This window comes from Melospiza georgiana, chromosome 3 (assembly GCF_028018845.1).
Source record: "Melospiza georgiana isolate bMelGeo1 chromosome 3, bMelGeo1.pri, whole genome shotgun sequence".
NCBI lineage: Eukaryota > Metazoa > Chordata > Aves > Passeriformes > Passerellidae > Melospiza > Melospiza georgiana.
The window spans coordinates 19,431,689-19,458,869 of NC_080432.1; the positions used below are offsets into that span (position 1 = coordinate 19,431,689).

The 27,181-nt window shown below is 39.4% G+C and overlaps 1 protein-coding gene and 1 non-coding gene across 4 annotated transcripts in view; both read right to left on the reverse strand.

The window, feature by feature from the left end:
- The window catches only part of MACROD2 (mono-ADP ribosylhydrolase 2), an 848,022-nt gene that overhangs the window by 450,840 nt on the left and 370,001 nt on the right, over positions 1-27,181 (reverse strand). The window lies entirely within an intron of this gene.
- LOC131082164 (U2 spliceosomal RNA) lies at positions 9,461-9,651 on the reverse strand. Its single transcript, XR_009114322.1, has one exon. It is a non-coding gene; the product is annotated as a U2 spliceosomal RNA (small nuclear RNA).

Below are 27,181 nucleotides of genomic sequence, written 5' to 3' on the forward strand. Positions count from 1 at the left end.
GTTGGGATGCTTAAATATTCTCATCCTAACAAAGAGATACCCAGAAAAAGAACTAAAAATGTATGTTCCAATCCTTCATACTTCTGCTACATTTTGGCAAGGAATGACTCATCACCTTCCATATATTATGGCTTTACTGTGACTTTCCTTCTATTGAAAAAAATAAAATACATTCCAAAGTTATTTGATTGTTCATGATGATACTGACCATTAAAAAGGGAACTAGTTATTGCTGTTGGAATGTAAGTTTCTGAGTAGCAAACCTGAAACAGAAAACAGCAGCTCAGACATGGCTCATTAGCAGATCTATTGATCTCCTTGAGCCAGGTTTTGAGAAAGAGAACAAGTGCAGAATCCATGCTTTTTTCAGATATTACAATTCAGATCTTAAAATTACACTGATGTGTGCATCCATCCTTAGTTTCATGTTAATACAAAGATGTGCTGGGACTGTCAAACTGTGCATCCTGCCCTAATTCAGCCAGCCAGCAAGGACTTTCATTCAAGTGGCACTCACAAAGTAACACTGCAGTGTGCCCCTCCAGGAGCTCCAACTTTTCAAAATGCTGAGTGTCCTCCTCTTTTGAATGTAAATTGTGAAAAAAATACTTCCCAACTTCACCCAAACTAAATGCTCCTAGCTTAGAGATTGCACACTTCATAAGCGGAACTTCAGGAGTCACCAGCGGACACTCCTCCCCTCCCTCCCCAAAATTCTTCAGGAAAAAAAAAAACAACAAAAATGTATGTATCACAGAGCTCATTAACATCTTTATGATAGCCTCCACTAGTTGCAGTATTCCACTTCAGAAATAATATTTCTGCAAAGTATTTATACTGTGTTAAACTTAAACCCCCTGAGCCATGCTGAAGGTAATCACAGGTACATCTGTTTCTGTCGTATTTGAATTCAATTGCAAATAATTAGCTATTTATCACCATGAAGTTACAAAGTCAGAAAGGGTCAATATGATTCTAACCATTTAACAAAAGACAGAGGCCTTAAAAGGAGGAAAGGGGAGAAAAACAAAATAAATCCTAGTGACGAATCCCACAGTAAATCAAATACAATCAGTTCTGCTTGCCCATCATAGCCATGGACAACCGAATTCCTTTGTTTTTCTTTGCAGACTTACAGAATTTATTGCTAAAAATATAATTTAAGTCCATCTTTCACTTTTACAGCCTGAAGAGGAGAATTATTTAGTCAAAATAACATGAGTACACAGCTCTTGTAATACTGTAGTGACTTCAGTTCTAACACCTATGCTGGAGCATTACTATAAGTCAAAAAGTTTTTTCACTTGCAAGGGCATCTTAATTATCCCACCCATGACATGAATGTTTTTGGAAGATAAAGCCTGTAATTAACTCGTTGCCAAACAATATGTTTACTGTCCCTGAAGGTCAGTTCTAGTATAAAGGCATAAGGACACAACTTTGGGAGAGGTGCATTGTAACTGCCATCAAACATTAACCAAGTGGCCATCCATTATCTACAGTAGCAGCAATGCAGAGTAGGAAAATATTCTAAGCACCATAAAATGACTGTGCTAAGATAAATCTCTACTGCAACACACAAGGCTTGCAATACATAAGTGTAACTAGAGATAGGGTGCTTGACCTATGGTAACCAGACTTGTTAGAAATTCCACTTAATCTCAGTAGTCAGTTGGTAGTAGGAGAATTTGCTCAAGACAGTCAAACAAAAGTGCTCCTGTACTATGGAAATCTGTCCTTGCTGATTGCACTTGTGGGGAGAATTCAGGTTTTGAAACTGTTTTTAAAGATTATACCAAAACAACTGTGAGACCTCCTTGCCTTGTTTAGTTCTGAATTTAAATTAGAAATTTGCATACCCCAGTTTGAGTAAGAAACCTGAGATCTGAAAAGGGCAGGGTGAGGATGTACAAGTACAGGTGTAACAAGGGATTTCATTAGCTCTGCACAAAGCCATGAAGGGCAGCTTATCACTCCTGGAACAATTCCTATAGCAAAGTATAGAATTCCTCTACAAAGTATAGTCTCCTGTTCCAGGGAAATGAGAAAGTAAATGTCTTTGAGTAGAGATGTCCTATAATACCACAATTCATTGTGTGCATGAACTAGGAGAGGTAGAAACAGGAAAACAAAAAAAGTACAAACAATGGAATAAAATTAAGGAAAACCATATTAAAGAAATTTACATAAAACACTTCTATGCTGTTGTGCCCAGTCTCTGACTCTCATCATCATCATTATTCTGTATTTTAACAGGAAAACTAACAGACACTTGGCCCTTCCTTTGCTTTATGTTCTGCTTACAGCCAGACAGATGGAAGGAATGGAAAGCAAAGAAAAGCAGCTAAGAAAACCACGGGGGAATAAAATCATCTTTGCCCAGCCAGACCCACTCTTTCATCCCACGCTCACAGCATGCTCTCCTTCATGTAGAGGAATAGGTAACAACTGAGAACTTGTGTTTTCCCCAAAGTATTGGACAATATGGGAACAACTTGTGAAGAAATGGCATATGGAAGAACCTAAACACGGCAAACAGGCAAGAGTGAAAAAAGTAAACAGGAAAAAGAAATTTGGATGAGAAAATAGGAAAGATGAACATGTTGTCTATTCAGATGAAGGAAGGAAGGATCCATCTAAGAAGGGAAAATATTATGGATTTAAATAGGGAAAGAAACAAGAAATCTGGCATGCCAGAATCAATGAATGTATGACCTGGAGGAGGAAGGGGAGTCTGGAGGCGTTCACAGGCAGGTGTGACCATTAACACTGCACTGAAGTAGTAAAAAAAGAAGTTCTTTAGCCATATAGCAGACCATTAATTTGTAGACTTTGAATTTGTACCTTTGATCTAAAACTAGTTGATTCAAGTCTGTGTTGTTTGAAAAACTCCTGTATGTCAGCACTTAGAGAATGGAATAGCTTGTCTGTGTTGAAACATGGACTATTTGCAGGTTTTCCATTGAGAATAGATTGGATTTCAAATTCCCCCACTTAGTTACCAGAGGCCTTTCCATCAGCTGGAAACACTTTTCAATCCATCTTGCCAACTTTTGACCTATGCAAGTTACTTTTGGAAGGTGAAACCCATCAGGATCAGGCATGGATAAGCAATTCTCCACTGAGAGCATGTCAAATAGACATGCAGCCTCCCCTGAGCCAGAATGCAGCAAATGTGCATTTCTCAGGAAGGGACATTTAGAGCTGTTCATATGGAAGCAAGTAACAAGAACTTATGTCAGTCTGCACTTCTCTTGTAGCTCAGTGTAGGCATCACACATGCTATTTACTTTCTGAAACAATACTGGAGAGTGCTGTTTATGTGCTGCCTATAGACCATCTAATTAAAGAGCAGAGCATTCCATATTAAAGCAATGGAAAAAAAAGTAGTTTGTTTCTGCAGCACAAAAAGAAGAGTCTGACTGCTAGGCAAAATAACTGACATACTGTTAGCCTGAATATGATGGCATAACAAGCTACTATAAAGTAAGAGAAGGCTTCAGCTGATCTCAGCCCAGAAACTTTCCATGTTCTTCCATCACTACTCCAGGTGTCAGGCAGCTGCAAGGTGAGTTGACTGAGCTCCCACCATTTTATGTGAAATGGAACTCTGTCTCTATGGATGGCTGGAAGCTCATGGCACCTGATGCCATAACAGCATTATCCTACAATACTGCACATGGAAATACACCCAAGTCCTTCCTCATGTTCTTCCCATCTTTATTCTTCAACATCCATCAATAATTTTTAATCTTTTTTTTAACAAGTCACCACATGTCCAGCTCTGATGTCTCTTTAATTCCCCAGATGAGTTCCTAACTTACTTGTTGCTTGAAGGAAGGGAAGCCTCCTGCAGGCTGGTTGCACCCAGCAGAGAATACAGATGCCTTGTTGCAGCAGGAGGGAGAAAATCAGAGCTGAAGTCATTATCCCCTTCACCACCACCCCTCTCCATCCTCTGTGTAAACTCTGACAGCATTCCCCTCTTATCTTCTTCAACAGTGTCAAGCAAAATGAAAAGGTTAGACTTGAAGGCTTGTATGTGGCCTTTAGATTAGACAACTCATTAAAAAAAGCAAAAAAAACCACCACCAACAAAAAAACCTACACACAGCAAAATATTTTTAAAATCACAGAAACACAAAGGTTCAAGGACTTAGCTGTATTACACATGCTTTAATACTCTTCCACAAAGAAATACTCAGTATTATGCTTCCCAAAGTGACTGGGGAGCCAACCACAGGACCAAAATTTTGCTCCAGTATGCAACAACATATTGCAGATGCAAATCCCCACACTTTGGAGCACCATGCTCCTTTATGTTGCCCTTCATACAGAAAGGGATGCTAAAAATGAAAAATCTAAGTTCTCAGCTTCAATCTGGTTGGGGCTTTCCCTTGTATTTTCTGTATTTAGCATCACCCTGTTAAAATTGTCCTTCCCTCTTCCACATGCCCACATTTTCTTTCCTTGTTCTGGTGGAGGCTGTTTGGACAATTACCCAGCAAGAAGTGCAGACAGTGCTGTGAAACCCTCTAAAAAGCTCAGGTCACAGGCTACCACTCAACTTCTCTCACAGCAACAGCCATAGGTCAAGTTTCTCATGGAAAAAAAAAAAGGAATATTACTAAATATTCAGGCTCCAGTGCTATGTATCAGGACATGTCCACTGGATAATGGATTGTCCTACACATGGATCAGCAGTGGTTTGTTACCCCAGGCTTAAGCCAGCTCAATGGAGTAACTGTTAGAGTAGTTCACAAGCCTTTGCACATCACCTTTTAGGCTTTCAGTTTTTTAAACACAATTCAGAGGTTTGGGGTAAAAATATATGGGCTTTAGTTTTGCATCAACACCACACATGCTCAAAACAACTTGTTATCTAACATTCATCTGTTTGTCTAGAAAATAAATGTCAGTACTGTCAGGAAAGGGAAAAGTTTATGATTAAACTCCAGCTATATCATCGCTCATAATATTTGCTTGAAGACAGCAAAGATTCAGCACTTGATTTTTCATCCACCACTTTGAAATAGTATTGCAGAGAAGCCATACAAAAGAACACTTACATAGAAACACACAGCTTTACAGTCAATGTTGTTTTGTAAAAACCATTTTGGAATTAGTACAGTTTTAGGGTAGAAAAAGTAATTCAATAAAATATCACACAGGATGACGGGACTAAGCACAGAAATCAATTTTGTTTAAACACAGGTAGATATCGAGCCAATGATCTGCAACAGCCCAATGGAAAGCCAAAGTGCACTCCTCTGTTGTCGAAATGGACTGCTTTAAACATGAAGAAAATCATGCATTTCTCCAGCATGAAATCTCCCCTCAAAGAGGAACAAAGAAACCACCCAGCTTTCTAGAATGTAATTTCCAGAGTAATTAATCAACTCAAATCATGACCGACCCCCCCCCCCCCAATCAGTCCTACCCATCTGTGAAAATCACTGAGGGAAGCCCAACCTGAGAGTCATTGTGGGATGCCTGATCTACATTATATTCATATTCAATTGTTCAAGCCATAGCAAGGATAAAATAAGAAACCTGTTAGGGCATAGTGCAGAGACCACATTCCTATCCCATGAATGGTGCTCTCAAATGAAAAAAGAGCTGTTACACTGTTGCAGGCTAAATTAAGAATAGCAATAACAAAATACTATACCTTTGAGTATTATGAACATGGAATTAAGTTATTTATTCAAAGTATCCCATAACAGCAATATAAGCAACAGGCACAGGCACTTTACTTTTTTCATGTACTGATGAGTTTTGCATGCAGATAGCTCGTGTCTTGCCATGTCATGACTGCAGAACGACAGCAGATACTTATCCACTCAGCCTTAATTAATTTACTCCCAAATGAATACTGCATTTAGAAGGAAATGTAATTTTATCCTAGAAAAGCACTTCACACAAACAGGACAAAACTGTTACCTCATCTGATTTGTATCTATTTTCTAATCACACAAGAGACTTACTATAAAAGAATTCAAAATTATTCTAAAAATATGCAGCTGCTATTGCACATAAATATTCCATCTTCCTCTCTGGATGAAATCTTTCTGAGGGAAATAGCAGACTTGCTTAAGGCTTGTTTTTCTTACATCTCATGTGGACATGCCTAAAGCACTCATATCACTTTTCCATCAAACTTTACATCACCTATGTGGAAATATCTACAAGTTCAACAATGTTCTGCTGCTTGTGTTCTGCTATTTCGGTGTTTTAATTATGTTACTTCACATGGCAGAATGAAGTTTGACATTAGTATTGAATCTCATAAATCATCACTTTAAGAAAATGCATTCCCTTGAGGAGACGTAATACAGGTCATATGGGAGTCCCTGCTTTAGCTTCAAACCTTGTTAAACAACCTTAACTGTTTTCAGAATGTCAGTGGTAGGATTGTGCCTTCTGAGGCACATGAGAAGCAAGTTGTATGTTAGCCCTTTTTGTAATTTTTTCCTATTTGTGGTGGAAGTTTTAAAAACTAGTACTAGGAGTCAAAAATGAAAAATTATATTAAATGTGAATTCAACATTAATTCAACAGTGCTGGCTCTGGAATAAAGGCATGCTAGCACAGCGTCTCAGATGAACAGTCAACATAGTGGCAAGAGATATAGTCTCTCTAAGATTTCCTTCGCCTTTTTGATTTTTCTTCCTCCTTTCAAAACATTTTACTAAGGAAATGGCTGATGAGATAAAATAAAAACCAGTGTTCCCCATATAAACATGAAAAAACAGTTTTACAATGATACTCAGTGATTCAAGATGGCAGAAGCTCACACAGGCTTTACAAATAACAAAACAAATCATGTTGCAATAAATTCCACTAGAACTATTTTCTTAGAATGCCAATTATTGTTTTTGTGAGGGTGAAATCATGATCCCATATAACTCTCTAAAGGGAGCCAATCAATCTGGTCTGTTTATTTACTAATGAAAGTTTTAAGTTGGGGCAGCAGAAATTTTGCACTTGCACGGCACAGCTTCCACAGGAATGTGATCTTGTGCTCTGAATCCCATAGGGATGCACACAGACAGGGACTGATATCAAACACTGTGATGGTAGCAGACATACTGCAGTAATTCACAAAGGCTCAGGTATTTCTGTTTCTTCTTAAGAGAGGTGCAAAAAGGAGATGGTGGAAGTGTGCCTTTAAAAGAAGGTGGCAGTGCACCATTATTTCAGGAAATCTGTCCAACTCTTTCTGTTCTCCTTGCCAATTCTCTCAGTTTGTGCATTAAGGACATGCCAAGGAGCTTCTCTCCCAGGGTGTCCCAGATCAGCTGAGGAGTGGCAACAGCAGTGGAGGCTCACTTTCCTAAATTAATGAACACTCTGCACTCCCTTTTCCATGTCTATGGATAAAGGAAGACTTGGCTACTGCCAACCACTCTACTTTTGCCCAATGCACTATGAAAAGGCTTTCTGCATGCTAGAAATCTGCACAGCAAAATGCAGATCTCTCTGGGCTTCTCTGAAGGCTGTTTCTGGGAAGCACAGTGCTTTAATACCTGTGACCTCATCCTGACCACCTGGGTTTGAGGCACAGAACCACCCAAAAGGGAGTGGGAAAAAAGGCAAATTGATGCCACTGCTTCTTGGCTGAAAATAATAAATCTAGGATCCTATTGCTATCAGCAAGTTGCGCATGAATCCTTCTCTGCTCTGTTGTAGGGGATGCTCTCCCAAAGAACCAGCAAGTATGGGCTGATCTAGGGGTAATGAAACCACTTCTTGAATGCTGGCCTGTGTCACAGGTTTAAGTAGCCTGTGAGGTCTTGAGCTGGCCTTACCTTACCTGGGTGCATATAATACACGCTAAATTAATTTTCTCAGAGAGAGAGAAGAGAGAATCAATATTTATCCCAGGATCAAAATGCTTTTCGTTTCAAGAACTCAGCTGTCTAGACAAACAAAGAACAATAATTTTGTTCCCATGACAAACAAAAGCTTCCATGCCAGTAGACACTGGATATTGACAATAACCTGTGAGCATCATAGCATGCATGGTAATGAGATGGCATTTTGCTGCAGTGGATTTCTGTCTTGTAGACTTCTGGGTTTGAATCCAAGCAGAAATATTTAAAAAATCAAAATATAGTATTTTCCATTAAATAGTAACATGAAAAAAATAACAATCAACAAGCACTTCCACATCCCCCACATAAGCTTTATTTAACTTATTCTAATTGAAATACTGAGGCTATAAATAATGACTAGTAAATCACTCAGTGATTCAAAATGCAAGGAACATGAATTTTAGGGTTTTTTTTTGAAACTATTATTTTACTGCAATTAAGTTGGTAGTGCACCAAGCTACCACCAAAAATGTCACAGCAAATTAACTTCCTTTTTATTAACCATGGCAGGCAAAATAATTTTAAAAAGTGAAGGTGTCTTAGTAATGAGACTTAACTCAAGGAAACTAATTTACAATGACATGGGTTCCTCCATTCTGTATTACCTCACGCACTTAATAAAACACGCTTGAAGAGTCAAATTCTTATGTCATCTAAAAATTGTGATCACTCTCTATCTAAACTGCATGAATTTTATTTCAAATAGAAGACCCAGTTTTCACCCTGTCTTATCAACGTGGCTTTTAGTGGCGTGGTTGTGTTTCAAAAGATGTCATGAGCCATGCTTGTGATCACCTGCTGCATTACGTGGATCTCAGCAGTGAGTGCCACAGGCCTAATAAAACCAGCTCCTGTTAGCCAACCACTGACTACAGCATGTATGAACTGGACCTCCAGCTTACAAAATGGAATTTTGTCAGCATTTAATCAGTCAAAAGCGTTCAAGTGAACACCAGCTCACCATGCTTCTTGGCTCTTTTTATATATTTTAAACACCTACATTTAAAAAATAGTGTTTCCTCAAAGATACTGATGACATCTATTTCTTTCTAACGCTCCTTAATCAAACCAAAGCAAATCCTGAATGTTGCATTTCACCATCATGCAGAGTGTTTCTATCTGCTGCACTCTGCAGTTATTCCTGATTGCTATTTATCTCATTTTTCAGAAAAGCACTACCTGTAAGAGTGGTCAGTGAAAATAAACAGCACCAGTGATGTAAGAACAAGAAAAGACCAAGTGTAGGCTGACTGCACCCAGCAGGCACAAGGTACCACCCAGTCCGGAGGACGACAATCTAAATGTACAATACTGAACATCACAAAATATATATTAGTACAGACTGAGAAGGCAGTGAAAATAAGATTAAAATAGAATCTGAAGTGCTATTTTATTTTAGTTTTTTTTTTTTTAATTTTATTTTACATGGGGTTTTATGGAGGCTCGGGAACTCACTGAGCTGAAAATTGGTGGGAATTAAGAGAACACTGTGGAGAGGCATAATCTATGTTTGCTCTGTTCCCGCTCTTCCCTTTGCACTCTTTTATGGTCATTACGGGACTTGTTGCCTTTTTTTTCCTTTTTTCTTTTCACACCATTCTAGAAACACAGCAATAGCAGCCTTCACGCATGGAGAGGACGGCATAAGCTCCTAGTACATTTCCCAGTCCCCAAACTCATTTAATATAAAATCCTCCAGCTGAGGACATAACAGTTATTAAACTGATAAAAACATATGCTGCACTTGATCTTTGCCAAAAGGTCAAGAGGCAAACACGAATCAGCAGACTCGATGGTTTCTTGCTCTGACTCAGTGCGCACGCTGAGACTGAATCATCCCAAGATTTTAACACCAGGGTAACAACAATTATGCAGTTTTATCACTCAGATTTATTTCAAAAAGCTGCAGACAGACTACAGACCCCAAATAACTCGCTCCAGGATCTCAGTGAGCTCATGATTTTACACACACAGGAACTGTTTCAGGACGGGAACTCGAGGAAGTTAATGATGCCATGTCTAGCCTGCCAAAATATTTCAGCCTTGATCTGATTATTTCTTCTATGGTAAACTAAATAAAAAGAGAAAACACTTAGCTCTGGCCATCAAGCTCCTGCAGCTTTGATGCTCCCAGCCCCAAATATTTAAGGAATCTTCTGTTTTCTGATTCATAAAGGGTGTTTTTAGAAACACATCTCCCCTTCAGAAACTATTTCACAGAATTCTAAAAAGCTGAGGGAATTTTGAATAAATAACTTATTACAAACAGAATTACTGCAGTGCATTTTCTTAATCCTTGCTGGACTCATTAGAGCATCTTACACACTAATTCAAAGACTAAATACCAGCCTTGCTAAAGCACAATTACTCGGTATCAAACTTCACCATAAATTAGCAGAGAAACTGTCCACACATGAAGAGCACTAAGTCAATACTGCTAAAGCATCAAAAAATCATTCCTGTGCATGGAAACAGAAAGCATCTTTTGAAGTTAATGAGTAATAACAGAAGATAGTGTAGAAACTTGGAAAAAGACAACTATTTCTTTAAAATTATTTTCAAAAACACTTCGTAAAAAAACTTGGAAGCCTTTTTACTACCAATGATATTTTCAATCACTCACCATAATCACTAATTGTTTGAAAGAACACAACAGCAGGTCACAAGGTGAAAGGAAAGGTATTGTCACAGCAAGACAAATTTAATATCCTGATGTTGGTGCTCCAAGCTGCACAAGACAATCAGCCAGTTATAATGTAATTGTTTAATTTTCAATACAGAGTGTTTAGTGAATCATTATCAGCAAATCCACTGGATTTTAATGAGTTAAAATATTTTAACAGCGTAGCTTTGTTACTGTGTTTAATCACCTTTCCCTAAGGCTCTGAAAAACATTTAAGCATGTGCTTAATTTGCTATTGAAGTCAAGAGAACGAACAATGAATGGTCAAGTTCAGCATGTGCTTAATGAGATTTACTGAGCCAGAATGCGGAAAACCCAATGTGAGCACAATCAAAGCCCTGAGGTATTAGCCAAGTCCACCCTGAGTTTCCCTAAAGATACAGGGCCTCCAAAAGGTGAATGAAAATTTTATTTTATTATGACATGTCTACTGCACACCCGCACGTCTGAAATATTTATGTAGCAAAACACATACCAGACTTTGTAGGCCTTTAAAGTAGCAAAGGAAAAAACTTTGGATTCATCCTAAAATACTAACTGGAAGATTTTGTGGAATTTTGTTTGGTGTCAGTAGCTCCACAATACTTTCTGACATGAAACAACTACTGATTTGTCTGATGTTTCCTCCAAAAAAAAAATGCCGTATAATTTAGGTATTTTGGGAATGGAGGAATGGAGCTAACATTTATATTTCAGTTATCTGCTCCTCTGTGAAAAAGAAGGAACTTAATCCAATATTACTATCCCACTTCCTCAGTCACTCAGGCAAACTCTGCAATCCTCCCACACCTGCATATGAACATCTGCATTGTACCAGTTGATACTTTTTCTCAGACTTAATTAAATTAAATCAAATCACCTGCATGCCTTTAAGCCCCTGTCTTTACTACCACTTCTTCTAGAGCAGGCAAGTTCAGTTTAACAAACAGCAACTCAATGAGCTTTGAATGCAGCATATAAAATATACAACTGTACTTTTTTATTTTCTGTGACATTTAAATGGCCTAAGCGAACATTTAATTTCATTGCAATTAATAAATATTTTCTTGACAGTATATATTAAAAAAGGGGTTTGATTCCAGGAGAAAAAATTCTTCAGATTCCATACTCATTATAAATGTTCTAATCTGACTTTTACATATTTTAATTCTTTCTCTTTTAGCTTATATGGATCTGGTATTGGCATCAAATGTCACTGAGACTGTTTGGGGCTTTTTGCCCTGCCCAGAAAAAATAACAGTGATTTGGAGAAATATTTAGCAATTTCTCTGAACAACATACAGTCACCAATCCTTTCTCTAATGTGCTGTCAAAATCAGACAATCTGTTAAAGAAAAAAAAATTAACATTTAAAAGTTGAATATAAATGTTGCTTCAAAATGGCAGTCATCAGCATGGGAAGGAGTTAATCTTCCCCACTCTTTTTCTAAGAGTAAAAAAGGCAAGGAACAGCTGTCACTCAGGTGATGAATACAAGCTGCCAGCCTTTTAAACAGCAGGTACAGCATTTGAGCTCTGAATTAATTAGCATTCAGAAAGTCTAAACACGGCTTGATAACTCTGCAAGATGATTTTTGTCCCTTCCTGCAAATTAATACTGCTATTAAGATGAGCAAGGGCACAATGCAGATCGTAATTGTACCCATTAAACAAAGTTTCACAAGTAATGAATTGGAAGCTCTTGCCAAGAATGCATCAAGTCAAATAAAGCCTTGCTGCAAATAACAGATGCAGGGGAATCCATCTTCGCTTTTTCATGGCATTCACAAAGCCACACACAACATGGATTCCTGGGTAAATGCACAAAATGTTTTCTGCATATCAGGACAGGCTTCTCAAAAGTTCATGTTTTTAAACGCTTAAATAGTGGCTTTGTCTCAGAAGCATTGGGGCTACTTCCATTCAGGAGCCACTCCTAACATACACATATATCCTGAAAGGGAGTTAACAAGGCCTCAGAGATTATGCTTATAATGTCTTAAAAAATAAGGCCTCCCTCCATCAATTACTGCTGCAGCACTGCATCAAAGTCTACACAATCCATGTGGAAAATCTTCCTCCTATACTTATCATTTCCTTTAAACGATGAGCATATTTTATAAAGCACAAAAATGATTGATATCAGAATTTAATGATGTTTAATAAGTGGCCATCTGTCAACAGTCAGAGTAAAAAGGAAGCACATTATTATTTCCCAAAAGACTAAAAATATTGATGCTAATTAAAAGGCACATTATCATTATCTCAAAGCAATGTCTAAACACTAATCAGACTTCAGGTCCAGGGCAGGAGAAAGAGGGAGAACTATGGATATGAGTGTTCCCCAAATGGGTCACAGGATTTGAGAGTCTCCAAACTGGTGTTATGATAGCACACAGATAGGAACTTGGCAAGTAGCTCAACTCTTTAGAAGAAACCTTTGGTGCATTTTTACGAAGATTTGTAGATGAAAAGAACCGTGCTAAACATGGGCCTTCACTATTTATTATTTCCAATTTTCCAGCCACCTTATTTCACAACAAAATAAAACTTGTGGTGCCCAAACACATGATTAATTGTACCATACTAAACTGCAACGTACTCAGTACTTTTAGCTGAGAAATAGCTCAATGTCACGTTAACATAAAGGACTTATGTGGTCAAATAGACAAAAACCTGCACAAAAAGGAACAAAACCCATGCACATAGTGTCTGAAGCACTTTTGACTCTCTGGGCCTCAAGGAAGACCCTGTAGGGTTCAGGATGCTACAGCTTCTCCTGCTGAGTGCTACGGAGGAGGAAGGTACATGAAGGTAGGTGGTTCCATCTGCCACTCATATTTGCCTGGAGCTCTGCCTTAAATATTAATAGTCAGTTTATTACCTTTTAAAACACAGGATTTATTGCCATTTTCACAATTCATCTTGATCAGAACCTCTTTTAAGCGAATCTCTCCTAACCTCAAAATCCATACTTCCTATTCTGAGGCCATCTAGAGCCTACAACATACTTTTTGCCTCAGAATGTAGAAGCTGATGAGACTTTTGGCATTTATTGCCTGCAGAGAGGCACAGTTACAGGCCACTGGCAAATGTTTTCCTGCCCTTGAGACATGAGAGATGTGTGAACAAGATATGACTGATCCTACCTCCCACATCGTGGAAACTCTATGTACAGTCCCAGGTTTAGCAATACTGACTCTGAGCCAGGCCCAGCAGCTCACCAACTCCATGAGGTTTGATGTTGTTAGGAGGAGAATACAGAGGAGAGATGCAGAATATTCCTGTGCTGAAGGTAAGCAAAGCATAAACAAACATGAAGTAAAAGGAATACTGGGAACAGGTGGAACGAATACAGGGATGAGAAAATCACACTCAAAGCATAAAAATGGCACACTGAAAGTATCCCAGGCTGGAGAAAAGCACAGCTACCCTGGCAGTCGAGGCCCAGGGGCATGAGTACCATTCCTAATTGAGAGCAGGCATTTTCCCCACGGTATTTTTACTGGCTAACTTTTTCACCTATAATTGCCACTATCAAATTACCATCTCCATTGTGCAAAGCCACCTCTAGTCTTCCTCCTCAGGTCAAGGAACCCATTCATCACTGTCAAGTGAAGCATATTTCCATTTTTACTTGTCATTTTCAAACCATCACTTCACACAGGTGTGACCTCTGATCCTGACTTTCCTTCCAACACTCCCCTTGCTCTACTCTGATAGTCCTCCATTATCTCCTCCCTGAGAAATATTAAAAAATTTTAAAGGAGATGTTCCTGGCTTTGATTACCCTATTCCAATATAACTCCTTGATCTTCAGCATAAACACTTCAATCATTCTGGCATTTTCATTGACTCAAATTAAATGCAGAGACAGTAATTATTTCACAATCCCCTTGCCCTTTCATACACAAGTCTTCTGCCTTATACAATGACAAAGTATTACCTCCCAGACTCTTAATGGTTCAGATACTTCAGATACATTTTGGATATGAATCTGGCATGAGGGGACTCGTAAGTAAACCTTGTGAGGCTTACCCAGTACTAATTGTGAGTGATTACAGTGCTTTTCTCATGTTGAGCTCCAATGCTCAAACATGACGTGAGCCATACAATAGTTCCACTGATTAACAGGTTCCTTGGGGGGCTCATGACAATGAAGTATAAGATCCCCTGCATTTTGCAGCCTCTAAATGTACATCCAGCAAAGCTGAAGAAAAAAGTAAATTCACAGTACTGTTTACATGAATTGGAGACTGGACACTTTGACAGACACACAGAAATGAAAAACACCATCAGTATCCAGTTTTACTTAAGTTATTTACTTCCATATTCACTACAATTGTTTTAAACTGGCAGTAAATTCCTTATTCTTGGTGCATCCCAGATTTGCCTTCTGACTCTGTGCAATTGTTGTACATTGTATAGCTGTCAGAGCAGAAGTGGAATGTATGAAAAGCTGGATAATTGTAAGTTGGGGCATATGGTACTACAGAGAATGTAGGGGTTAGTAGGAAGAAGGGGGTTTTGTTTTGATTTTTTCCAAGAGTCTGGATATAACTAAAGCTTTTTCTGGTGGGCAAAGAAAATATCCCATGTTTATCCATTTCTCCACAATTTGAAAATTTGCTTGCCTTTCCCCTCCCCTCCCTCTTTTTCTTTGGGGGTTGTTGGGTGGGAAGAGAAGAAGGGCAGAAGTTATGTTTAACATTAATTCTTATTTACATTACAAATAATAGACCTTCCTTCTGGTTTGTTTCTTGTGTCCTAAGAAAATGCATTCTCAAAGAGCATGCATGACATTGATTTTCACCAAAAAAAGCACTGAAATGAGCTAGCTGCTGTGTAAACAGGCCAGGCTTCATACCTCACATGCATTGAAATGACCAGCACAGTTCACTCTTCTCAAAGGTATTGCTTCAAGCTGATTGCTGACTCAAGACAAGAACACAACCCTGGTCACAGTGAGTTTCTAAGCATTTTCTCTGCAGCTGCAGGGTATAGAGGGTTTTCTGTTTGTTTTGCTTTTTTTCCCCCCTCTTTCATATGAAACCTCAGATTCTGGAGTACAGTTTGGCAGCACCCAGGCTGAAATCACTGCCAGTTTCCTAGGGTAAAGAATCTCTAATAACACAAAGCCCTGACTATCTACTTACCCAAAAAATAATCAAAATTTTCTACCACGACTGTCCTTAAAATATATGACTTGTTGTTTTTTTTTCTCTCTTGCTTGCAGCTAATCCTTTCTGTCAACAGGGTTTCATCTGTAACAAGCCTGCCTGTGACACGCTAGGTCCCAATACATCTCTCAACAAATCCCCCGTGTTCACTAAGCAAAAAGGTTGCAAAAAGGACCACAGAGACAGAGCCTCTCTCCTCTGATGGGATCAGAAAGGCGGTGCTTTCCCCTGGAAGACGGTCATCAAAGGCGAGGCCGGGAGAGACAGCGCGCTGGCAGGGAAGTCCCAGATCACATATTGCATTTCTGGTGAGTGGGAATCCATAAAATCAGGGGAAAAGCTGCAAAAAGCAAGCCTCAGAGACAGCAGAACTGTGATTAGAGCTAAGCAGTAGCCATAGGATAGGTCAGCAGAAAAATTATGTAAAAGGTAGAAAAGTAAGGAAAAATAGAACAATGGTCTGTGTATTAATGCTTGTCTAGAACAACTCCCTAAGCTGCAGAAAAGTTTATCTAGCAAGATATTAGGAAGCTTGAAGCTTAATAATGGAGCTCCGTGCATTGTGTTTTAAGGCTTACAAGCAGGTATTGTATTCAAAATAAGCAGGCATTGTTTTAACCAAAGGTACCTGTGCTTACAGTGATTGGATAGAACTACTGTCAATGTGCTTTTGCTTTCTGTGATTGGTCAAAAACCTTATAAAAGTTGTAACATTAGGTTCTTGGTCTGCTGCCTGGCATCTCCCCATTGTCATAACCATGTAATGAGACTGATGCTGGAAAATAAAACAGCTCAAGGCACGTTCCCAGCAGTCCTGTCCTGTTTGTGATTTGTACACAGCCCCCGGCCGGAGATACTGGTGCATAGGCAGAACAGAGCAGTTGTGGTATTTGTATTCCTGAAAGGCTTCTCTGTCAGGTTCAATTATCGGTCACACTGTCATGCTGGAAAGCTGATCCAGGTGATGTTTGCTTCATACTCAGCAATTTTGAACACTGTTTTTTTAGCTTTAAGGGCTGGCATTTTACATTGTACATTGTCCCAAGTCTTGCTCTTTAGGACTTCTTCCTTTTTTCCTCCCCTCTTCTGCCTCTGCTTCAATTTAACACTTCTTCACTTTGCCCCACATATCAAAAGAAAATGCATGAGGTGGTAAAAACTGGATGTATCATTTTCACCAGCAACGAATTACCAGAGGCTTCCCTTGGTTTTGCAGAAGGGATAATGGGAATAAACTCCATAAGAGCCATTTATTCTGCCCACTTACCCAATGCCTGGCCCTCTACCCACAGCAGCCTGAGTTTAATGTGCAGCTGTGGAGGGGAGAGGACATTACCTCTCCTGCAAAACGCTTTTACATGGCATGGCTGCTTTCTCCCAGTTTCCCAGGGAAAGAGCTCCATTTTCATCTTGTTGACAAGGAAATGAAAATTGCCCTCAAATTCACTGTTCTGACACTTAACACCTTGGGGGGTGTTTTTCCATCTTATCTGAGATTTTAAACCAGTTCCCACAGTTCACTGCGCTTCTCTGAAATCTGCTGCCAAGCCAAGAGTTGCAATTCACTCAATGGCCCAAAGTATTGCTAAAGCTGGTCTTGATGAGTGTCAAACTGCTAATAAATGAGAGATGCCACAACAGCCATTAAATCAAAAATTGCAGAGACTCTCATTTTGTCTGCTGAGATGTCTGAGGAACAGTGTGCCTCTATCTGAATATACACATTCTCAAATGGAAAGACAAAGTTAAACTTGGGCCTGAATTAACTGAGCCTCCATTTAACTGAGGCTACTTTGAAAAGGATATGGTCTGCTATCAAAACTGATTCTGCTCTTGGACTGATTAGATGAGGCAGCAGAATGACAGAGTTCACCCATTGACATGTCAGCTGACACTCTACACAATTCTGTATTCTTTCAGATTCAGCATCTCATATCACCTCAACTAAAACTAATTATAACAACTATTTACCCTTAGTAACTTTGCAAGCAATTCTATTATTTACTTTTTACAATACTATTTATTATGTCTGATGCAGTTACTTAGTGTTACAACCAGCTAAAACACCCAACATATAATTTATAAAATTTCACCTTGGGCACTCTGCTGAAGTGCTGGCATTGCCAATTCTCTATGGGACATCTGCACTTAAGTAAATACTGTTGCAGACACTTAAGACAAATTTTCACACACCGGTCTATTAATGTTTCCTACATACAAAACTCCCAAATGAACCAGAGGCATTCATTAATAATGTGCATTAATGGGCAAAAATTTCTTCACATGGACTCCATAAATCTTCAAATACTTGCAAGATAAATAGTTTGCTTTTGTGTAATAGAAAAGACAAAATTTTGTGTTTGATTAAACACTTGGACCTAATTATTTTAGGAGTATATCAGCACTCCTACCAAGCACAGACGGGAATAAGTAAGAATTTATTTTATGCTCCCTTTGCTATGTTCATAGGAATATAAATTTGCATTTATTGTATTATTGTAACTAAATTTGAGAACCATTCATCTGGGGAAAAAAATGCAGGGAAGACCCACATTTCCGCATGGATGTTAATTATCTGGGTAAAAACAATTAGGCCACAGCTACCCTACCTACCTTGTAATGAGGTGAGATCCTAAGAAGAAACAGAGAAAAAAAATAGTAAAAGAAAAAAAACAGGGCAATTTGGACAGATTTTCCCACCTGCTTTCAGCATGGCTGGTCAGTCAGCAGTCAGCTAAATAACTCAAAAAGTAAGAAGCGAAAAGATAACTCATTTACTAATTGTTGAAAAAGAGCACAACAGCAGTGCAACCACACAGCTCTTCCTCTCATCCAAGTAGAGAAGCCAGCATATGCTATTATTTCAGGGGTATACTGTTCTCCCTGAGAAATAACCCTGACTTATGTAATAATTTGGTTTATGTGTTTATAGACAGTAACTGCAGCTGAATTCAGGCACAAGTTTCACTTTTTTCAGCTAAATCTGAAAGTAAAAAGACCTACATAAAACCACCTTATAAGTGAATCTGGAGAAAAACAGTAGTACAAACAGAAAAACTACACAAACTCCTTGTAACAGTCCAAAACTTTGGCTTTCCAAGGTATGTAGTCATCTGAGCAAGTCCCACTGGGACCACATGGCATGTAAACAAATTAACATTTTGTTTAAACGTCAATCAACAAGACCTCTCCATTCAAACCCAGGTCAGCTGCACTGGCAGCTGCTGAAGTGGTGACATTCCCTGCTTACACAGATGCCTGGGAGTTGGTGGAAACACCATTCTACTTTGAAAATATCCTCCTAGAACCTTACAGCTTAAGCTTTTCAAAATCTATTTCAAAAAATATTACAGTAAAATTTCTGGGGACAACCCCAATTGCTTCCACCATCCTCTTCGCATTCAGAATATTGGAGTTAAAATCCCAAACTTTTCACTCCAAAGAGCAACCAGTGCAATTTTCATACATTCCTCTGTACTGCTCATTGTCATTCCTGTAAAGTATTTCAGACACAGTTCTACAGGCAGGGACATCATGGAAACTCTCCAAGAAAAAATGGGAAGCATTTCCTGGCTTAAAACACTGATCACCAGATGAGGGGAAGCTTGCAAAGAATTCTGTTGGATCACTCTTTTAAGTTGGAATTTGCAGAAAGGTTGTGCCTCATCACTGAGGATGCCAGGCAGGTAACACCACATGAACCCAACAGAACAGCAAGAACAATTGGAATGAATCCCCAAAAACCTTTGTTAAAGGTGGTACATGCAAACACAGGCTGAAACAAGCTATGATGGCATACCTGGGAGGCACATGGGGAAAAGTGGTGGGGTGAAATGAGAAAGAAAAGTGTGGTGGTTTCAGCTTGAATCAGGCAGAAACACTAATTTTGTGTAGTGGTTTTGGTTCCCCAATTTGAGATTTTCCAGCTAACGCACTAATTAATGTGGTGGGTTCGGTGCTGGCTAAATGCCAGTGCACCCACAAGGATATATTTACACATTTCTTGCTGTGAGATAGGATTAGGAGGAAGGTAAAGCAAGCTCAAAACTTTAAAAGAGTATAAAGAAAAGTTATTAACAGTAACTAAAAGAAAGAATAATAAGAATCAGAATAAAACCTTTAGAACACTTCTCCTCTCTCCATAACTTTTTCTTCCCTACTAACAATGTGCAGAAGAAATTTAGTCAGTTTATAATTTCTGGAATAGTCTTTTTTCAGCTCACCTAGGCAGAAGAGTCTCAGCCAAGTTGGGGGCAGGCTGGCCATGTCACCTGCTCAGGCCAGAAGGAAAAGAGGGCTTCCCAGGACATTTTTGCCCTTAACATAGATATTCACAGAAGTGTGTCTAGCTTTCTCAGCAGTTTAACAGATTGTCAATTCTCAAAGCTAATTACAAATTGGTTTTTTGTCAGACATGGCAAAGCCAGCACATTAGGAAAGACACAAGGACAGTTAAATCGTTTTCTTGGTCTTAACTTTAAATGTCTGTCAGATTTTTTGGTAGTTTCAGTTTCTTTTAGGATGAATAAACACCACCGAGTTTTGCCAAAAACAGCCTTGATTTGTTATGAACAAATCCTATTCTTCCTCTCTGCCATGTAAATATACATGATCAAGTTGCAGGTGATAAGCAGTAAAGAATAACAAAATCTGGTCTACTTCACTGTGAGGGAACAACTTGCGCACATAATCCACTTCCTAGATATTCTTCAGCACAATGTACAAGAATTTAAAAATGTGTTACCCATGACAGTTCTCCTAATACCTTTAATTAAAACACTACCAGAAGTTATAATGAAAAAGCATTACTTCTTTTTTTAATACACTAAACCCTCAAGCTCCAGTTATTTTACATTCTGTTAAAAAGGAAATGAATAATGAAGCCACATTTTGGGATTTAACATAATCATAAGATTCTCAGTTAAAGGGCAGGAAAGAGGCTTCATTTTAAAATTTCCTTTTAACAGATACAAGCTTTATGTTCCTTTATTATTGCAAATACGCTAATTTAAAATGTCACCCTTTTAAGCTCTGAACATTTGTTAACAAGCTGCATCTTTCCTCTGCCCCACTACACATGAAACACAGGGTCTCACTGAATGAAAAGTAACTGGTTAATGGTTGCCCTTATTGTGATTTCTGGCTGCCTTGTAACAGCCTTCTGGATTTTGCTCTGAATGCAAAATGCTTAATATCATTAAGTTTTCCTGGTGATCAGCATGCTAACATGTGACTACTTACAACAAAGCTATTTACTGTTTGCAAACCCTCCCACTCCCTTCTGACAAAAGCATTTTATCATTTCCTGGATAAAAGCTGGGATAGGGGGGCACAGAAGATGAAGGTCTTTTGACTCCAAGAATTCCTGCACGCCCGTGTGAAAAGCCAGCAGGTCCACCCACTACGGGTATTCAGCACTTGTTAGCATTTTATGGGGTTCAGAGCATCTCCCCACTGATTCCCACAGCAGCTGTAGGAACTGTGGTTGTCCCAGCCTCCTGCTCTTCACTCTGGGAATGCAAACATCAGCTGGTGCTGTCTGGCTGAGGTGATGATGCCACCGAGGTCCTCCATCAAGGAGAGGATGGTGGCCTTGCAAGGCAACTATAAAAGTTCTATCTCTTATCTTCACACAACTCCCACCTCATTGTTTCAGCTAATAAACCAGACACTGAGCTCCTTCACCACACAAGCCTGATTTGTAAAGCCACAAGCCCAATTCCTAGAGCCATCCTCTTCTGCAATCAAAAAAACTCTTTTGAGCTCTGTGATCACATTATCAAAAATTAAATATTGGCAATCATATACAAAGGCAAAAAACAGGCAAAACTGCAAAACTGTTTATGTAACTCTCTGAGTGTCTTTCAATGCATAGCCCCTGCATGTAATTTCTGGGATTTGGAAACTGCAAAAACTTGGAATTGGTTTGCTTGGATTATTTTTTTTTAATTGGTTGTTTGGATTCCTGCTTTGTTTCTATCAACTAAAAAGCCAAACTGATATCCCACTATGAAGCAGCACATTGATGCCGCCATCCATATCATCCATCACAAGATCCACTTATCAATAATGTGATACCTAAACAATTGAAGTAAAAGACAGGGCTAGCAGATTATCTTCTGTGATAACAGGGTGATAGCATACATATCTGCTACTTATTTCCTCGAGTATTTGCTAACAGCAGAGAAAAATCCTGTGTTAAGTTCCAGTTTTTGATAAAGGCGCACTTATTACAGATCTGTCCCATCCCATCCAGTTCCACTCTTCCTGCAGAGCATAGCTCACCTCTGCTCAGCATGAGAAAAAAGGGGTTTTCAGAGCCTCACTGTAACTTGGAACAATTTAGGCAAATGTTTTATAAGAAAAAAGCAGAACCACAGCCCCTTAAGAATTTTTAGACCCTTGCTCAAAGCATGAAATCTACTTCCTAATAAAAACAGCAACAACAAGAAGCCCCCAGGAACTGTGGGATAACATAGCACTGTTCTTAAAGGATTTAATGAATGGAGGCCTTAAAATTCTTACCTTGATAATACTGCAATGCAACTCCAAAGAGAGTTGGAGTGTAACTGTGCCACACGATGACCCACATCATACTTTGGAGAAACAAAACCTGATTTATTATTTAGCAGATCAGAATAAATTTGGGCTCTGACTACAGTTACAACATAAGACAGAATATAAATTCCTTGCCACTGCCAATATATTTTGCCCAATCGCTCTGCCAGGTCGTATCGACCTAGAAAAAGGAGCCTGCATATGTGTGCATATCTGAATGCATTACACATGCACCTCTTGGAGAAGGAGCAGCTATGCAGGATTGATGGCCACGGACAGCATTTCTAATGGCCTTTTTAATTGGCACTATGATGATTAATTGAGGCCTTTAGAGAACTCTGGGAGTGCTCATTACCACACAGCATGGTGTCCCAGCACACTGTGTGGGTGACCGTTATTACCAAATAGTCATCAAAACAGGACACACTGATAAGATAAATTTTACACAAATCTATGAACCCCAGAAATTGAAGCCTACTACTGAGGCAGCTGGAAAATTCTGCTTTCTCCTTAATACATTATCTTAGCAGTGCCCATATGCTCCCAGAGAGCAGAAAAGGACTTCAGAAAGGTATTGAAAACAGGCTATGTGTGTAAGAAGGATTAAATACCTCATGCAGTATTTCTTGCCTTTGCAGAAATTTACATTCTCCCATGGCTACATACAGGATGCTGCAATTACTCCCTCAGACAAGAGCCAGCCACATGGTTACTGCACACCTGCAACTGCTGGGAGAGAAGCAGGTGTGCTCAAGAATGGCCATGAAATATCCCAGCTACACTGGACCTGCACAACACCCTGCTGCTGCCACTGCTGCCCTTCCCCTGGGAAATGCTGATGGGCTGCTGAGTGTCCAGCACACAAGGCAGGGTTGGATGTGTTGCTGACCTGCTGCTGGCTTCCTGACAGCCACAAAATCACTGTGGGGGCCTGGTAAGAGGCAGCAACAGAGTACCTTGGGGGTTTCTGCTTTCTCCCTTCGAGTGGCCATGGAAAGGGACCTGGGAGTCCTGGCTGACAGAAAGCTGAACATCAATCAGCATTGAGCCCTGTGCCAACCATATTCCAGGCACAGCAGTACCAGCTGCTCAAGCAAAGTGATTGTCCCTTTCTGTTCTGTACTGGTGCAGCCTCACCTTAAGTGCTATGTGTGGGCAGTTTTAAGCACTGCAGTACAGAAAAGACATTAAGCTATTAGAAGGCATCCAAAGGAAGGCCACAAGGATGGGGAAAGGCCTTGAAGGGAAGTTGTATGGAGGAGCAGCTGAGGGCACTTGGTCTGTACAGCTAGAGGAGACTTTATCACAGTCTACAACTTCCTCTTATGGAGGGTCAGACACTGATCTCTCCTCTGTGGTGACCAGTGACAGGGCCCCAAGGAACGGCTTGATGTTGTCAGCACCAAGCCTGAGTTCAAGAAATGTTTGGACAATGCTCACAGGCACATGGATTCTTGAGGCTGTCCTGTGCAGGGCTGAGAGTTGGACTCAGTGATCCTTGTGAGACCCTTCCAACTCAAAACAGTCTGTGATTTCTTCACCTCTGCCCTTCCCAGCAGAGTACAGCCTCCATGCTCACACAGCCCTCCCTGGCTCCTACTGGATTACTGGCAGTAATTCCCACTCCCTTTGTAGTTAGAGGGGTGTTTGCTGCCTCAGGGCTTCCAGAGCCCACAAATGTCTCCAATACACAACACAGAACCATTTAGCCATTTATAAATACTCTGTAAATAATCTTGGATAACACTAACACCATCTTACATTCTGTGAATGATTCGGGATTTTGTCGCACGCTGACAAAGAACTCATTCTCATTAGAATTCCGCAAAATCTTCTTACACAAATCTCCTGTCAGCTTCAATCCATTAAAAATAATAAAGGTATGCTCAAAAGTGGGGACCAAAGCAAATTTTGTTTAGACTTAACAGATCCCATTTACTGTGATGTTAATCAGACAGCAACAACTCATGTCCTCCTTTGCCTTGACAATGGGATCTGATAGGACTTCTGGCTGCTTTTCCATCACACCTTGGGTCTGTAAAACACTGGTCACAACACAGTACAGATTTGGCCCTGCCTATAGGTCACAAGTGTTGGGAAGGATGAAAGTTTGACAATAAAGTCTCACAGATATGTGTGCTTAGCAGAAAGATTTTTGAATGTAGAATCTGATGAAGTAATAGAGATGGAAGCAAGTTTTGTTATAGAAGAAAAGAATTGCTGAGCCAGTCTTACTGGATAACCAAGGAGGCAAAGGGTGTGTTAGTTAGAAGAGGTTTTTATGACTTCGAGCAAAGGATAAACCCACCTCAAACAAGATGATGTTTTTACCAAGCAGAAAGAGAGCACAGGCAAACAAGTCAGCAAATGTTGCAAGTAGAAAAAAGGTCTCAGAATTTTCCACCGCAAGAAAACTGAAAAACAACTTCTAACTTAAACTGTAATGTACTAACTTTTAGTGATTGAAGAATAGTAACATGAATATGGTAATTATAGCAGTTATGACAGGCTATAGATAAAAGTTAAGGTACAGATTGGTTCTACTGCATTAAGATGCTCAGCAAAGGAAAGTCTATAATGCAATGTAACCTAAATTCAGGGTCTCCAGGGCTGCCTGCAGCTGGAGCTGACAGCTGTAGGCACAGCTCTGTCACCCACGTCCCTGGGCTGCTGTAACCTCCTGGAATAAACTGCATTTTGGAGAGCCCCTGGAGTCCCACATCCCTCATTCAGGCTCTTACACACAAGGAAGGACCGGTGGAGTTCCCAGACGAGGTATTCCCAAAGTATTATCCATTGTGCTGGCATCCCTCCTGTGCTCATACCTTTGAAATATCCTCTTCAAATCCAGAACCTGAAATAGTGATTGTCTGCCAGCCAGTGCAGGAGAAAAGCTTAGATCATATTTTGCCTGATTAACTGGCTTTTCATTGTCTTCCTTTCTCGTTCCTACTCCAAAAAAAAGAGAGGCTTTGCTGCAGCTCTCTTCCTAAGTGGAAGAAGCCAGATAACAGATATGATGTCCAGCCAAATATAAGCTCCATGACAAGATGGGAGTAGCTGCCAAAAGTACATTCCTTAAAAAAAAAAAAAAAATTTTACTCTCCTGATGAGTTCAAGACTGTTTCGTCAGGTGGGCCCATACAGCTAAAGCCAGCCAGAGACCAATTTGGGATCAGGCATTATTGCACACCCAAAATAGTGTGTGGAACACGGGTGCACATAGGCAAGTCTTAGTTGCAAGGTTTCTGTTAAAACCCACACCTTCTACCTTCCCAATTGTATCTCCAGCTGATTTGCACCAGAGGAAATATTGCAAGAATTTATTTTTACATTGCATTTTGTGAGCTATGAACAAGCAACATAATGGAAAAAAAACTCCAAGCCGACCAAACAGTTGTCAGAAAGCTGGGTCTTCTCAGCCATGACCGTCATGCTGGACTAAACTGGCTTTGAAAGATTTCCGAGTTTTGTAGTTTTGAGTGAGGATTTTATGAACCAGTTTTCCATGTGTTTGGATCATTAAGAATTACTTTAGGTTGTAGTTCCCTAGAAAAGAAACTAGTGTAAATCAATCTTATTTTAAATACACACGAACAGCTTAAAATTGCATCATATGCCATTGCTAACATGTAATAGCTTCCAACTCCAAAGTAGATTTAAGTGTTGCTGCAGAGCTGAAGATATCATTTGGAAACAGATGTTAAAGTGTCATGAAAAGCAACTCTCTTACTGAATAAATGAACTTCTTTATAGCACTTAAAAAAATTTAGACAGGTTAAATAATAGATGCCCTATTCAACATTTTTAGATGGTGTAAATAGCCACCTTTATGAATCACAAATCATAACAAATTGCCATGTTTCTGGAAATGGGCATTAATCTCCTTGAAACCTTGCACTCATGATACAGAGCAAGCTTGTCCAATAAAAAATAATGGGAAAAAAAAAAAAGAAAAAGAAAATCAGAAAAACTGACAGACATGTCACATTTGTAAGAACAACTGAACTGGTGAATCACAAATCCCAGCCTTTGTCCCAAGAGCATTGCTTCTACAGAAAAACAAACAAACAAACAAAACTGACAAAAAACTCCCCAAAATATCTCTGTTTTAAACTGCTTTCGATTGTTCTAAATTCTTTTTCAACTTCAAAATTAATCTATTTTGGTGTTCTAAAGAAATAAGGGTAATAACACTCTAACTGTGGTTAAAGCAATCTTTAATTCAAGTTTGATTTAATGAGGAGTTTGTAAAATTCTGTGACAAAAATATACTCAATGTGTTCCTTTCCTTGGCCTCTTGTAGACAGAAGATGATATTTTCAAAACCCATTGACATGACTCAAATTGTTTTGCCTCTAGAATTTTTATGGTTTCACACATATCTGACACATCATTTTTGCTACCCTCTTGTTAACTCTTCAAAACATTAGCAGCATTTCAGTGTACGGAGGAGAATGCTAAATTAAAGAGTCGATTTCAGTGTTTAAGCCCCAGGGCAGAAAAGGTTGAGCACATCACAGAGAAAATGTATTTTACTTCCAGCTTGGATTGCCTGTGTTCTCATTACACTACCTCAGGACCCCTTCAGCTGCTGTGTGAAGCAGAGGTCTATTAAGCTCTGAAGGGAGCTCATTCTTCTGTCCTATAAGCTAAAGAAAGACATTTCTGGAGTGATGAGAACTGCTTGAGCTGGATGGAGAAGATACTTGAAAATGCCTCGTGGGGCTCCAGCCATACAAGCCAAAGCATAATAGCACTGAACTGGGGGTGTGGCACAGCAGATATTTATAACTGCTGCTGGACAAAGCTTTTATTGCCTTTAGAAGCCCCGAGATGAAAGGGGAAAACAACTCTGCAGTGAGGGGGGAAGGGTGACTGCACACAATGGGGTTTTTATATAC